This window comes from Hyla sarda, chromosome 2 (assembly GCF_029499605.1).
Source record: "Hyla sarda isolate aHylSar1 chromosome 2, aHylSar1.hap1, whole genome shotgun sequence".
Lineage (NCBI taxonomy): Eukaryota > Metazoa > Chordata > Amphibia > Anura > Hylidae > Hyla > Hyla sarda.
This window is the reverse complement of record NC_079190.1, coordinates 309,142,365-309,157,403: the sequence shown is the minus strand read 5'-3', so window position 1 is coordinate 309,157,403 and position 15,039 is coordinate 309,142,365. Positions and strand designations below refer to the sequence as shown.

The 15,039-nt window shown below is 43.3% G+C and overlaps 1 protein-coding gene, 1 non-coding gene and 1 pseudogene across 2 annotated transcripts in view; 2 read left to right on the top strand and 1 right to left on the bottom strand.

Annotated features, from left to right (window-relative positions):
- Positions 1 to 15,039, top strand: part of SCUBE3 (signal peptide, CUB domain and EGF like domain containing 3) — a 1,482,089-nt gene that overhangs the window by 1,328,740 nt on the left and 138,310 nt on the right. The gene's annotated exons all lie outside the window — the stretch shown is intronic.
- On the bottom strand, positions 4,870 to 5,066 carry LOC130360039 (U2 spliceosomal RNA). Its single transcript, XR_008890524.1, has one exon. It is a non-coding gene; the product is annotated as a U2 spliceosomal RNA (small nuclear RNA).
- LOC130358987 (U2 spliceosomal RNA) lies at positions 5,494 to 5,643 on the top strand (annotated as a pseudogene).

Below are 15,039 nucleotides of genomic sequence, written 5' to 3'. Positions count from 1 at the left end.
GCCGACAGCAGCGCTCTAGACCCCAGGAAAGGCAGGGGGAGAGAAGCGGGCAGCGACGGCCTCTCTCCCCCTGCCTTTCCTGGGGGTATATCGGGGTATACACGCGCACACACGCACCCTCATTTTACCATGGATATTTGGGTAAAAAACTTTTTTTACCCAAATATCCTTGGTAAAATGAGGGTGCGTGTTATAGGCCGGTGCGTGGTATACCCCGATAAATACGGTAATAAAAATAAATAATAATGATAAATAATAAAAAGAATGAATAACGTGGGTGAAATAAATAAAGGAGATATATATGTATATATATATATATATATATATATATATATATATATATATATATATATATATAAGAAATTCAGATAAATCCGCAGCACACAAATCCAATATGTTGAAAAAAGGAAAAAATGTATTCCAACATGTGAATATCATACAGCGACGTTTCAGCTGGCTCACCCAGCCTTTCTCAAGCTCTTACAAGTGTTGCAAATCACCCATTATATCATGGCATCCATTACAAATCCAATTATATAAAAAACAGTGATATCAAAAAATTCCACACAGCAAGGTATACATAACAAAATACATAGTATACAAAATCACGTGCCAATCATATACATATACATATACATTGATCACCTCAAAAATACAGTGACAGCATATTATCCATCTATATCCTTAATAACGTCCTGATTATACTCTCAGAACAGATGTGCACGTGGGAAATAAAAACAATATAAAACAAAAGACATGTGGGCTATACAGGAATCCACACTCACCGTTGTATTGTAGACGCCTAGCGTGGAAGAGAATCAACTGTGCATGTGCCCCGTAAGTGTGCAGTATCCAAAAAGAGGCTTGGGAGAACACGTTGTCCTGGAGACACCCAATGCTGCGTTCACCCAACGGTCGTCATGCTGCGCACGCGCACAGCGGGCCCAGCCATGGGTAACCAACTTTCGCATCGGCAGCGTGGTTGTCTTCATGGCAACCCGTCTCCATTGTGAATATTACATATAGAGAAAAGAAAATGAATATACATATCAAAGATAAATAAGGAAAAAAACAAATAAAGAAAAAACTTGAAATTAAAATAATAATAATGAAATAAAAAATAGAAATAAATAAGTAACTCAGGACTGCCCGGACTGTCCGGGCAGTCTTGAGTTACTTATTTAGTTCTATTTTTTATTTAATTATTATTATTTTCAAGTTTTTTTCTTAATTTTTTCCTTATTTATCTTTGAATTGTATATTCATTTTCTTTTCTCTATATGTAATATTCACAATGGAGGAATATTATAGGACGTCACCAGCTTATATTCTTATTGGATGTTGAGATACCACAGCATCTCCGGCTGTTCTGTTCAAGTTTTTTCTTTTCATATTCTGTTAACTATTTGTTTGCTACTATTAGTAAAGAAAGAATGCAATAATGTCAAGTCTCTGGTCTTTCAATAAAATCACATTTACATCAATGGGATTATTTTACAGCTGTTTGCAACCTGTTAAAAAATGATCAATCTGATTGCCGAATGGGCATTTATTAATGGATGCAGACGGCCATCGGAATGAGCCCTAAGAATACCACTGTATGTGCAGGGATATAAAAGGAGGTACGGCTGTTAGGTCTTTGTATATGTGTGATCGTGTGTATGCAGCAGAGCTGAGTGTGTGATTGTGTATATGCAGCAGAGCTGAGTGTGTGAGTGTGTGTATGCAATAGAACTGAGTGTGTGATTGTGTGTATGCAGCAGAGCTGAGTGCGTGATTGTGTGTATGCAGCAGAGCTGAGTGTGTGATTGTGTGTATGCAGCAGAGCTTATTGTGTGTATGCAGCAGAGCTGAGTGTGCGATTGTGTGTATGCAGCAGACCTGAGTGTGTGATTGTGTGTATGCAGCAGAGCTGAGAGTGTGTGATTGTGTGTATGCAGCAGAGCTGAGTGGATGATTGTGTGTATGCAGCAGAACTGAGTGTGTGATTGTGTGTAGGTTGCAGAGCTGAGTGTGTGATTGTGTATATGCAGCAGAGCTGAGTGTGTGTATGCAGTAGAGCTGAGTGTGTGATTGTGTGTATGCAGCAGACCTGAGTGTGTGATTGTGTGTATGCAGCAGAGCTGAGTGTGTGAGTGTGTGTATGCAGCAGAACTGAGTGTGTGGTTGTGTGTATGCAGCAGAGCTGAGTGTGTAATTGTGTGTATGCAGCAGAGCTGAGTGTGTGATTGTGTGTATGCAGCAGAGCTTATTGTGTGTGTGCAGCAGAGCTTATTGTGTGATTGTATGTATGCAGCAGACCTGAGTGTGTGATTGTGTGTATGCAGCAGACCTGAGTGTGTGATTGTGTGTATGCAGCAGAGCTGAGAGTGTGTGATTGTGTGTATGCAGCAGAGCTGAGCGTGTGTATGCAGTAGAGCTGAGTGTGTGCTTGTGTGTGTGCAGCAGACCTGAGTGTGTGATTGTGTGTATGCAGCAGAGCTGAGTGTGTGATCGTCTGTATGCAGCAGAGCTGATTGTGTGTATACAGCAGATATGATTGTGTGTATGCAGCAGAGCTGTGTGTATACAGCAGAACTGAGTGTGTGATTGTGTGTATGCAGCAGAACTGAGTGTGGTATTATGTGTATGCAGCAGAGCTGAGTGTGTGATTGTATGCATGCAGCAAAGCTGAGTGTGTGAATGCAGCAGAGCTGATTGTGTGTATGCAGCAGAGCTGAGTGTGTGATTGTGTATATGCAGCATAACTGAGTGTGTGATTGTGTGTATGCAGCAAAGCTGATTGTGTGTATGGAGCAGAACTGATTGTGTGTATGCAGCAGAGCTGAGTGTGTGATTGTGTGTATGCAGCAGAGCTGAGTGTGTGATTGTGTGTATGCAGCAGAGCTGAGTGTGTGGTTGTGTGTATGCAGTAGAGCTGATTGTGTATATGCAGCAGAGCTGAGTGTGTGATTGTGTGTATGCAGCAGAGCTGAGTGTGCGATTGTGTATGCAGCAGAGCTGATTGTGTGTATGCAGCAGAGCTGAGAGTGTGATTGTGTGTATGAAGCAGAGCTGAGTGTGTAATTGTGTGTATACAGCAGATATGAGTGTGTGATTGTGTGTATGCAGCAGAGCTGGGTGTGTGATTGTGTGTATGCAGCAGAGCTGAGTGTGTGATCAGGTGTATGTAGCAGAGTTGAGTGAATGCGTGGTCATGCTTACACATAATCACACATTCAGCTCTGCTCCATACACATGTCACACACTAATTTCTGCTACATGTACAGTGTTTACCAACCAGGGTGCCTGCTTTTGCAAAACTGCAAATCTCAGCATGCCATGTTTTGCAACACTTGGAGGCATTCTCATTGGTAAACACTGATATAGAAGTATGGGGACAGATTGTTCAGCAAAATTACATATTTTTAAACCCAGACATTCTGTGTACTTTATAAATATTTATGATTTTACTATTGTGCAGAGTTTTGTTCAGCACACACTGCTGCTCCAGCACTTCTAGCTATGTGAGCTGTGTACCGCGGGAAAATGCCACAGCTCTGTAAAGTACAGCTCTGTGAAGCGTGAGGTAGAGAAGGAGTGCACGGTGGAGCGAGGGGGGCCGTTTCTATATCTGCACAAAATTAATCACAGGACGTGCACAACTTTTGTAAATTTTGAGCAAGAGTGTAAATTAAACAAGCAGTGTAAAGGGGTAGATCTGTGTCTACAATAGACACGTAATGATAAAAGTCCCCTATGTGATTATATACAGGACCATATAGTGGTAGATATCATCTGTACACAGGATGGTTATACCATATAAGTGCTTTAAGTTACATCTAGGGACTCACAATTATGTATTTTTCTGATCAGCGACGTCCTCTTTCCTTTTCTTCTCCATCCAGATGAAACTACCATGTCGAGCTCTTCACAACTGCTGGACAAACATGTTAGACTCTGCATTTTTCCAGTGCCCTCCCCTCCTCTACATAATCTTTCAATCTATAGGCCCACAAACTGTAATAATGCCCTCCTTAGTGTCTTGCACAGTAAAAGGGCAGGTAGGTAGGTAGCCAGGTAGGTAAGTAACTAGGTAGGTAGATCAGGTAGCCAGATATGTAGGTAGGCAGATATGTAGGTAGCCAGGCATGTAGGTAGGTGGCTAACCAGGTAGTTAGGCAGCCATGTATGTACATATTCCATTGGTCTGGCTTCATGGAGAACGCCGGCTCCACGTGGCGCAGGATACAAAAGGAATGGAGATCAGATAAAATCGAGGTAGTTTATTTCCCAAGATTTTTTTTTTTCAAGAGCCGAGGCAAGTGCTCTCTATCACCCAGAGTGCATGAAAAAGTGCAAACGTATCACACTAAAAAAACATGCACAAACAGGAGAGAGGCCCCCCAACAAACCTACCCTTCACCTCCGGGCCAAAAGGCACCTGCAAGGATCCAGGTTCAATGCCCCTTTTCACCGAAGCTACTAAGGGACCGAAGATGCTCCTGGCTTCAACCTAGGCGTTAACCAAGGTATCAGCCAAGGAGCCATATACTGATGGCATCTTGACCGAAGCCAAGATGCCCAGGGGTTGCAGGGAGGTGAGGAACCGAATGGCCACACACACACCTTCCCTAGACAGCCAGGAGGGACACCCAGAAGGGCTACCGCATCCTGACAATCCTGTGTACAAAGAAAAACACGAAACTTGGCACAGTGACAAACAAAAAAAAAAAAAAAAAGTGAATGAAGATCAGATATACTGCCCAGTCACCCGGCCAGATCTATAAAATTTTCCCCGATCCTAGCCAGAAGGCCGGGATATCAAGGGTGAGTGCCAAAGGTAAAGAGTAATGGTGCAGTGCTTTCACTCAGTGAGTTATAACACCCAGTGAGTTTTGGCACCTCATGGCGAGACCCGGAGGAAACCGGTTACATCAGGACAGCCGTCAAGCTGATTCATCACAACCAGCCCCGAAACACCTGCTCCCTCCATCCAGCATCCATCCCACATCAATGGCCAAATCCTAAACCACTGATAAGAACAGATACTACACATGATCTTAGACAAAAGGCCGAGAAGCAAGATGCAACACGTTTCACTGCAGGAAAGCAGCTTCATCAGGCATGACATGGAATAGGTATTTTATAGGAGTGGTATTTTGTTACATTGGCATAAGAAGCAGAGAGGGAACATTTGGAATAAGGAATGTGATATAACAATTACAGGAGAAATATATCAAAAACATGTATCAAAAACATATATGGAAAAATATTTAAAAAATTACAAAAAGTAATGAATTGTATTTACTCAAGAGTGAAATGCATACATGCATGCACACATGCAGAAATAGGCGGGCATGCATATATGCAAAAACATGCAAATCTACAACAATATAGTTACTATAACATACACGAGAAGTGCATCCATAGCATAGGAAAAATCAAATACAATGGGATGAATAAGATAAAGAGAGACTATACACATAAACAGAAAATAAACAAATTACATATCTCGCTTCTTGGCCTTTTGGCTAAGATCAAGTGTAGTATCTGTTCTTATCAGTTTAATGCTGGTGGGGATGGGTGGTGCATGGTAGGGAGCAGGTGTTCCGGGGCTGGTTCTGAGGAATCAGCTTGACGGCTGCCCTGATGTAACCTGATTCCTCCGAGTCTCGCCATGAGATAGAGTGGTGTAGAGCTGAGGTACTTCTGTGCACCGGGGAGTGGTGACCCTGAGGTGCTTAAACTCACTGGGTGTTAACTCACTGATTAAACGCACTGCACCATACTCTTCACCTTTGGCACTCACCCTTTGTATCCCAGCTTCTGGGTAGGATCAGGGCAATTTTTATAGATCCGGCCGGATGACTGGGCAGTATATCTGCACTTGTCCACTTATTTATAATTTTTTTTTGTTTGTCATTGTGCCATGTTTGTGTCTTTATTTGTACACAGGATTGTCAGGATGCGATAGCCCTCCTGGCAGTCTAGGGGAGGTGTGTGTGGACATTAGGTATACGGCTCCTCGGTTGATACCTTGGCTAACGCCTGGGTTGAAGCCAGGAGCATTTTCGGCCCTTAGTAGCTTCGGCGAAAAGGGCCATTGAACCTGGATCCTTGCAGGTGCCCTTTGGCCTGGAGGTGAAGGTAGGTTTGTTGGGGGGCCTCTCTCCTGTTGGAGAAGGGCTTAGCGATAGACCGCATCCCTTGTGCACGTTTTTTTCAGTGTGACACGTTTGCACTTTTTCTTGCACTTTGGGTGACAGAGAGCACTTGCCTCGGCTCTTTTAAAAAAAAAAAAAAATTACATATACACCCCATGCTGATCAAGCAGACGTACAAATAGAAAAATATGTAAATTAAACATTATTCTGTAGGTCCATACGATTAAAATGATACCCTACTTATATAGGCTTGATTTTGTCGTACTTCTGGAAAAAATCATAACTACATGCAGAAAAATGTATACGTTTAAAATTGTCCTCTTCTGCCCCTATAACTTTTTTATTTTTCTGCGTATGGGGCGGTATGAGGGCTCATTTTTTGCGCCGTGATCTGAAGTTTTTAGCGGTACGATTTTTGCATTGATCGGACGTTTTGATCGCTTTTTATTCATTTTTTCTTGATATGAAAAGTGACCAAAAATGCACTATTTTGGACTTTGAAGAGAGAGGAGAAGGCGCCTCATGTGCGGGATGAGCAGGTCTTGTTAGTGGGGGGAGGGAAGGTTTTCCCAGGCCGCTTACCAAAGTTGGTTGCGCGCCCAAACACAACAAGGTCAAGCATAAAATAGATGGATCGGTTCACTGCAGCCCTCCTTAGTTTCTACTATAGAACCGGGAGAGAATGACCAAGAAATCAGGAGTTTGTCCAGCACAGAGAGGCACTCTCTGCGCCGGACAAACTCCTATTTTGGACTTTGGAATTTTTTTGCGCGCACGCCATTGACCGTGCAGTTTAATTAATTATATATTTTTATAATTCGAACATTTCCGCACGCGGCGATACCACATATGTTTATTTTTATTTACACTGTTTTTGTTTTTTATGGTAAAAGAGGGTGAATAAAACTTTTAATAGGGAAGGGGATAAATGATCTTTATTCACTTTTTTTTTCACTCCCATAGGGACCTATAACACTGCACACACTGATCTTTCACATTGATCACTGGTTTCTCATAGGAAACCAGTGATCGATGATTCTGCTGCTTGACTGCTCATGCCTGGATCTCAGGCACTGAGCAGTCATTCGGCGATCGGACAGGGGGGAGGCAGGTAGGGACCCTCCTGCTGTCCTGTAAGCTGTTCGGGATGCCGCGATTTCACCGCGGCTATCCCGAACAGCTCCCTGAGCTAACCAGCATGCTTTCACTTTCACTTTAGATGCGGCGTTCAACTTTGTACCCCGCATCTAAAGGGCTAATAGCGCGCGCCAGCACGATCAATGCCACGCGCTATTAGCCACGAGTCCCTTGTTAGAGGCCCGGCCTGACCCACTATGATCTGGAGCTGACTCGTGACGTAGCGGTACGTCATGAGTCCTTAAGGGGTTAAGACCATGCTGTACTTATGTGGATAATTTGAATATCCAAAAAGATTTGCGATTAATTAAACATTGAAACCGATTAGGTCTATTATCTGGTATTATCAGGATAATGGAAAAATGCCGAGAGACACTATGTAATATTTATTGTTGTTATTATATATTGTATATAGTTATTTTTGATGTTCGATCTATGTTTTGACATACGGGAGCGTACGGTTTGAATAGTGCGCCCCACATATTGTAGGTGACAACTGCAGGATTGTTTTCTTGGTATGATGAGAAGTAAATTTATCTGAAATATTGCTGATCATGCTGCAACAAAGACAGCGACTTTTGTTACAAGGTGAACAACCTTTTAATGGAGAAAACGGAGGTGAATTGGTAACATTGATATTTTTTAGTCTGTTTGGAGCAATCATGTTCTGTAGATTTTTTTGCCCCTCTGTATGTTATACCAGGTATATTGGGAACTAAGTCTTTCAAAATGGGATCAGTCAAAATAATGTGCCAATGTCGTCTTAAAGTATTTTGGATCTCTTTTGATGCTCTATTATAGTTGGTAATAAAATTGTACTTAACCCCTCAACCCCTTAAGGACCCAGCCATTTTACACCTTAGGACCCGGCCATTTTTTGCACATCTGACCACTGTCACTTTAAACATTAATAACTCTGGGATGCTTTTAGTTATCATTCTGATTCCGAGTAGTGTTGCTCGCGAATATTCGCAATGCGAATTTTATTCGCGAATATCGCATATTCGCGAATTCGCGAATATTCGCGGATATAGCACTATATATTCGTAATTACGAATATAGGAGCGACAAGGGGATTTTGGAGCGTACGTTTTTCTGAAATGGTTTTTGGGGGGCATGTTGCATTTAGGAAGCCCCTATGGTGCCAGAACAGCAAAAATCCCCCACATGGCATACCATTTTGGAAACTAGACCCCTTGAGGAACGTAACAAGGAATAAAGTGAGCCTTAATACCCCACAGGGGTTTCACGACTTTTGCATATGTAAAAAAATTTAAAAAATGTTTCAATAAAATGTGTGCTTCCCCCCAAATTTCACATTTTTGCAAGGGTTAATAGCAGAAAATAGCCCCCAAAATTTGTAACCCCATCTCTTCTGAGTATGGAGGTACCCCATAAGTTGACATGAAGTGCACTATGGGCGAACTACAATGCTCAGAAGAGAAGGAGTCATATTTGGCTTTTTGAGAGCAAATTTTGCTCGGCGGCATGTCGCATTTAGGAAGCCCCTATGGTGCCAGGACAGCAAAAAATACCCACATGCCATACCATTTTGGAAACTAAACCCCTTGAGGAACGTAACAAGGAATAAAGTGAGCCTTAATACCCCACAGGGGTTTCACGACTTTTGCATACGTAAAAAAAAAAAAAAAAAAATTTTGCTCGGGGGGGCTTGTCGCATTTAGGAAGCCTAAATGGTGCCAGAACAGCAAAATAACCCCCACATGGCATACCATTTTGGAAACTAGACCCCTTGAGGAACGTAACAAGGGGTATAGTGAGCATTTACCCCCCCACTGGTGTCTGTCAGATCTTTGGAACAGTGGGCTGTACAAAATTTTTTATTTGCGCAGCCCACTGTTCCAAAGATCTGTCAGACACCAGTGGGGTGTAAATTATCACTGCACCCCTCATTACATTCCGTGAGGGGTGTAGTTTACGAAATGGGGTCACATGTGTTTTTTTTTTTTTTTTTTTTGCGTTTGTCAAAACCGCTGTAACAATCAGCCACCCCTGTGCAAATCACCTCAAATGTACATGGTGCACTCTCCCTTCTGGGCCTTGTTGTGCGCCCCCAGAGCACTTTGCGCCCACATATGGGGTATCTCCGTAGTCGGGAGAAGTTGCATTACAAATTTTGGGGGGCTTTTTTCCCTTTTACCTCTTGTCAAAATGAAAAGTATAGGGCAACACCAGCATATTAGTGTAAAAAAATTTTTTTTTACACTAACATGCTGGTGTAGACCCCAATATTACCTTTTCATAAGGGGTGAAAGGAGAAAAAGCCCCCCAAAATTTGTAAGGCAATTTCTCCCGAGTACGGCGATACCCCATATGTGGCCCTAAACTGTTGCCTTGAAATACGACAGGGCTCCGAAGTGAGAGCGCCATGCGCATTTGAGGCCTGAATTAGGGATTTGCATTGGGGTGGACATAGGGGTATTCTATGCCAGTGATTTCCAAACAGGGTGCCTCCAGCTGTTGCAAAACTCCCAGCATGCTTGGACAGTCAACGGCTGTCCGGCAATACTGGGAGTCGTTGTTTTGCAACAGCTGGAGGCTCCATTTTGAAAACAGTGGCATATTTTTTCTACATCACTTCTGATATTGAAAGAAATGCACCCTATATTTTATTTAGCTGCTTGTCCCATGTTCGGAAATACCCCCGCTTTGGCCATATATGGTTCCTTGGCCGCGTGGTAGGACTCAGAAGGAGAGGAGCGCCATTTGGCTTTCAGGGCAGAACAGTACCCCCACCCCCACAAGTGACCCCATTTATATACCGCACCCCTACAAGTTATTGGCTGGACCAGGGACCACTCTGATTGGTCCTTGGTCGGCTGGCAGTATAACGCGTCTGTCTGTGACAGTTAAGGCTCCTGATGGATATATCTGCCATGTTGTGGGAATAAGCACCCGCTCATGGCGAATATATCCATCACTGCTGCGGCTGGGTAGCTCAGTGTGTCCGCGCATGACTGCTGGCGGGAAATCCGCCGCTATGAGTGGACACACAAAGCTACCCAGCCGCAGCAGGGAGCTCATTACCGTGACTGCTGCATAATGTGTAGGATCACATGGTGGACATCCGCAGCATATTACATGCTGGGGATGTCCGCCAATGCGATCCTACACATTATGCATTTTTTTAAATTAGATTCATTTAATAAATGTATTTTTAACCACTTAAGGACCTAGGGCGTATGGATACGCCTTGACGTCCTGGTACTTAAGGACCCAGGGCGGGGAGCGGGCCGGGGTGACTGCTGATATCAATCAGCAGGCACCCCGTGCAAATGCTCAGGGGGGTCATCAGACCCCCCCCCCCCCCCCCGTCGGCGATCGGCGCAAATCGCAAGTGAATTCACACTTGCGATTTGCGCCGATTCCGGGTCATACGGGTCTATTGTGACCCGGTGACCCGGAATAGAAGGGGGATCGCGGTTGTCTAAGACACCCACGATCCCCCTGTAGGCATAGGAGTGAGGTGGCAGGGTTGCCACCCCTCCTATCCCTGCTATTGGTCTGCTATTGATCGTCAGAGGCGACGACCAATAGCAGACCGGGGGCGGGGGGGTTAACTTTCGTTTTCCCCGTCCTGCCCTCCCACAAGAGGCGGGGCAGAACGGGGAACCGAAGGGGACCGGGCGCCGACGTCCACTTACCCGTCCGGAGGCTGCGGCGACGTTGATCGGCGGGCGGCGTCACGTGCGTCTGAAGAGAACGGCTCCCGGGATCCTACGGAAGCCGGTAAGTAGATCTGGAGGGCTACAATCTGAGACCGTGGTCTCTAACTATAGCCCTCCAGATGTTGCAAAACTACAACTCCCAGCATGCCCAGACAGCTGTTTGGGCATGCTGGAATATGTAGTTTTGCAACAGCTGGAGGGCTGCAGTTTGAGACCACTATACAGTGGTCTCTAAACTATATCCCTCCAGATGTTGCAAAACTACAACTCCTAGCATGCCCATATAGCTGTTTGTTGTCTGGACATGCTGGGAGTTGTAGTTTTGCAACATCTGGAGGTCCACAGTTTGGAGATCACTGTGCAGTGGTCTAAAAACTGTAGCTCTCCAGATGTTGCAAAACTGCAATTCCCAGCATGCCCAGAAAGCAAACAGCTGTCTCGGCATGCTGGGAGTTGTAGTTGGGTACCTCCAGCTATTGCATAACTACATCTCCCAGCATGCCCTTCGGTGATTAGTACATGCTGGGAGTTGTAGTTTTGCAACAGCTAGAGGCACACTGGTTGGAAAATATTGAGTTAGGTAACAGAACCTAACTGAAGGTTTTCCAACCTGTGTGCCTCCAGCTGTTGCAAAACTACAACTCCCAGCATGCACGGTCTGTCAGTACATGCTGGGAGTTGTAGTTTTGAAACAGCTGGAGGTTTGCCCCCCCCCCCCCCCCCAAACACTGGCGGGTTTACAGTAAATTTCCTGCTTCAAGTTTGGGCTGCGGCAAATTCTTTGCCGCAGTGCAAACTCCTAGCGGGAAATTCACCGTAACCCGCCAGTGTGAATGTACCCTAAAAACACTACACTACACTAACACCTAATAAAGGGTAAAACACTACATATACACCCCTTACACTGCCCCCCCCCCCCCTCAATAAACAATTTAAAATGTCTTGTACGGCAGGGTTTCCAAAACGGAGCCTCCAGCTGTTGCAAAACAACAACTCCCAGCATTTCTGGACAGCCACTGACTGTCCAGGCATGCTGGGAGTTTAGCAACAGCTGGAGGCACCCTGTTTGGGAATCACTGGCGTAGAATACCCCTATGTCCACCCCTATGCAATCCCTAATTTAGTCCTCAAATGCGCATGGTGCTCTCTTACTTTGGAGCCCTGTCGTATTTCAAGGAAACAGTTTAGGGCCACATATGGGGTATCTCCGTACTCGGGAGAAATTACACTACAAATTTTGGGGGGCTTTTTTTCCTTTTACCGCTTGTGAAAAGGAAAAGTTGGGGGCTACACCAGCCTGTTAGTGTAAATTTTTTTTAGTTTTTTACACTAACATGCTGGTGTTGCCCCATACTTTTTATTTCCACAAGCGGTAAAAGGAAAAAAAGACCCCCAAAATTTGTAACGCAATTTCTCCTGAGTACGGAAATACCCCATATGTGGGCGTAAAATGCTCTGCGGGCGCACAACAAGGCTCAGGAGTGAGAGTGCACCATGTACATTTGAGGCCTAAATTGGTGATTTGCACAGGGGTGGCTGATTTTACAGCGGTTCTGACAAACGCAAAAAAAAAAAATACCCACATGTGACCCCATTTTGGAAACTACACCCCTCACCGAACGTGACAAGGGGTATAATGAGCCTGAACACCCCACAGGTGTTTGATGAATTTTCATTAAAGTTGGATGGGAAAATGAAAAAAAAAATTTTTTTCACTAAAATGCTGGTGTTACCCTAAATTTTTCATTTTCACTTCGGGAAATAGGAAAAAAGCCCCCCCAAATTTGTAAAACCATCTCTTCTGAGTAAGAACATACCCCATATGTGAATTTAAAGTGCTCTGCGGGCGAACTACAATGCTCAGAAGAGAAGGAGCGCCATTGGGATTTTGTAGAGAAAATTTGTCCGGAATTGAAGGCCACATGTGTTTACAAAGCCCCCATAGTGCCAGAACAATGGACCCCCGACACATGTGACCCCATTTTGGAAACTACACCCCTCACGTAATGTAATAAGGGGTACATTGAGAATTTACGCCCCACAGATGTCTGACAGATTTTTGGAACAGTGGTCCGTAAAAATGAAAAATAAACTTTTTCATTTGCACAGCCCACTGTTCCAAAGTTCTGTGGGGTGTAAATACTCACTGCACCCCTTATTAAATTCTGTGAGGGGTGTAGTTTCCAAAATGGGGTCACATGTGGGGGGTTCCACTGTTCTGGCACCACGGGGGGCTTTGTAAACGCACATGGCCCCTGACTACCATTCCAAACTAATTCTCTTTCCAAAAGCTCAATGGCGCTCCTCCTATTCTGAGCATTGTAGTTCGCCAGCAGAGCATTTTACGTCCTAACATGGGGTATTTCCATACTCAGAAGAAATGGGGTTACACATTTTGGGGGTCATTTTCTCCTATTACCCCTTGTAAAAATGTAAAATTTTGGGGAAAAACTGCATTTTAGTAAAAAAAAAAATTTTTTTCATTTACACATCCAACTTTAACGAAAAGTCGTCAAACACCTGTGGGGTGTTAAGGCTCAGCAGACCCCTTGTTACGTTCCTTGAGGGGTGTAGTTTCCAAAATAGTATGCCATGTGGGTATTTTTTGCTGTTCTGGCACCACAGGGGCTTCCTAAATGCAACATGCCCCCAAAAAAACATTTCAGCAAAAGTTGCTTTCCTAAAGCCAAATGTGACTCCTTCTCTTCTGAGCATTGTAGTTTGCCCGCAAAGCATTTTACATCCTAACATGGGGTATTTCCATACTCAGAAGAGATGGAGTTACAAATTTGGGGGGGCATTTTCTCCCATTACCCTTTGTAAAAATGGTAAATTTGGGGGAAAAACTTTAGTGAAAATTTTTTTTTTTCATTTACACATCCGTCAAACACCTGTGGGGTGTTAAGGCTCACTGGACCCCTTGTTACGTGCCTTGAGGGGTCTAGTTTCCAAAATGGTATGCCATGTTGGGGTTTTCTGCTGTTCTGGCACCATAGGGGCTTCCTAAATGTGACATGTCCCCCAAAAACCATTTCAGCAAAATTCCCTCTCCAAAATCCTATTGTCGCTCCTTCCCTTCTGAGCCCTCTAGTGCACCCGCCGAACACTTGACATACACATATGAGGTATTTCCTTATTCGAGAGAAATTGGGTTACAAATTTTGGGGGGATTTTTCATCTATTACCCCTTGTAAAAATTCAAAAACTGGGTCTACAAGAACATGCAAGTGTAAAAAATGAAGATTTTGAATTTTCTCCTTCACTTTGCTGCTATTCCTGTGAAACACCTAAAGGGTTAACACACTTACTGAATGTCATTTTGAATACTTTGAGGGGTGCAGTTTTTATAATGGGGTCATTTGTGGGGTATTTCTAATATGAAGGCCCTTCAAATCCACTTCAAAACTGAACTGGTCCCTGAAAAATTCTGATTTTGAAAATTTTGTGAAAAATTGGAAAATTGCTGCTGAACTTTGAAGCCCTCTGATGTCTTCCAAAAGTAAAAACACGTCAATTTTATGATGCAAACATAAAGTAGACATATTGTATATGTGAATCAATGTTTTATTTATTTGGAATATCCATTTTCCTTACAAGCAGTGAGCTTCAAAGTTAAAAAAAATGCAAAATTTTCAAATTTTTCATCAAATTTTGGAATTTTTCACCAAGAAATGATGCAAGCATCGACAAAATTTTACCACTAACATAAAGTAGAATATGTCACGAAAAAACAATCTCGGAATCAGAATGAAAGGTAAAAGCATCCCAGAGTTATTAATGTTTAAAGTGACAGTGGTCAGATGTTCAAAAAATGGCCGGGCCCTTAAGGTATATTTGGTCTGGGTCCTTAAGGGGTTAATATATATATAATATATAATATATGTATTTTTTTTTATTTATTTATTTATTTTATTTATTTATTTATTTTACACTTTTATTACATTTTTATTTATTTTGACACTTTTATTTTATTTATTACTTTTTAATGCTTTGGAATACTTAGTATTCCAAAGCATTGCAGTTATATGCTGCCTGCCAGTTTTCACTAGCAGGCAGCATATTAGGAC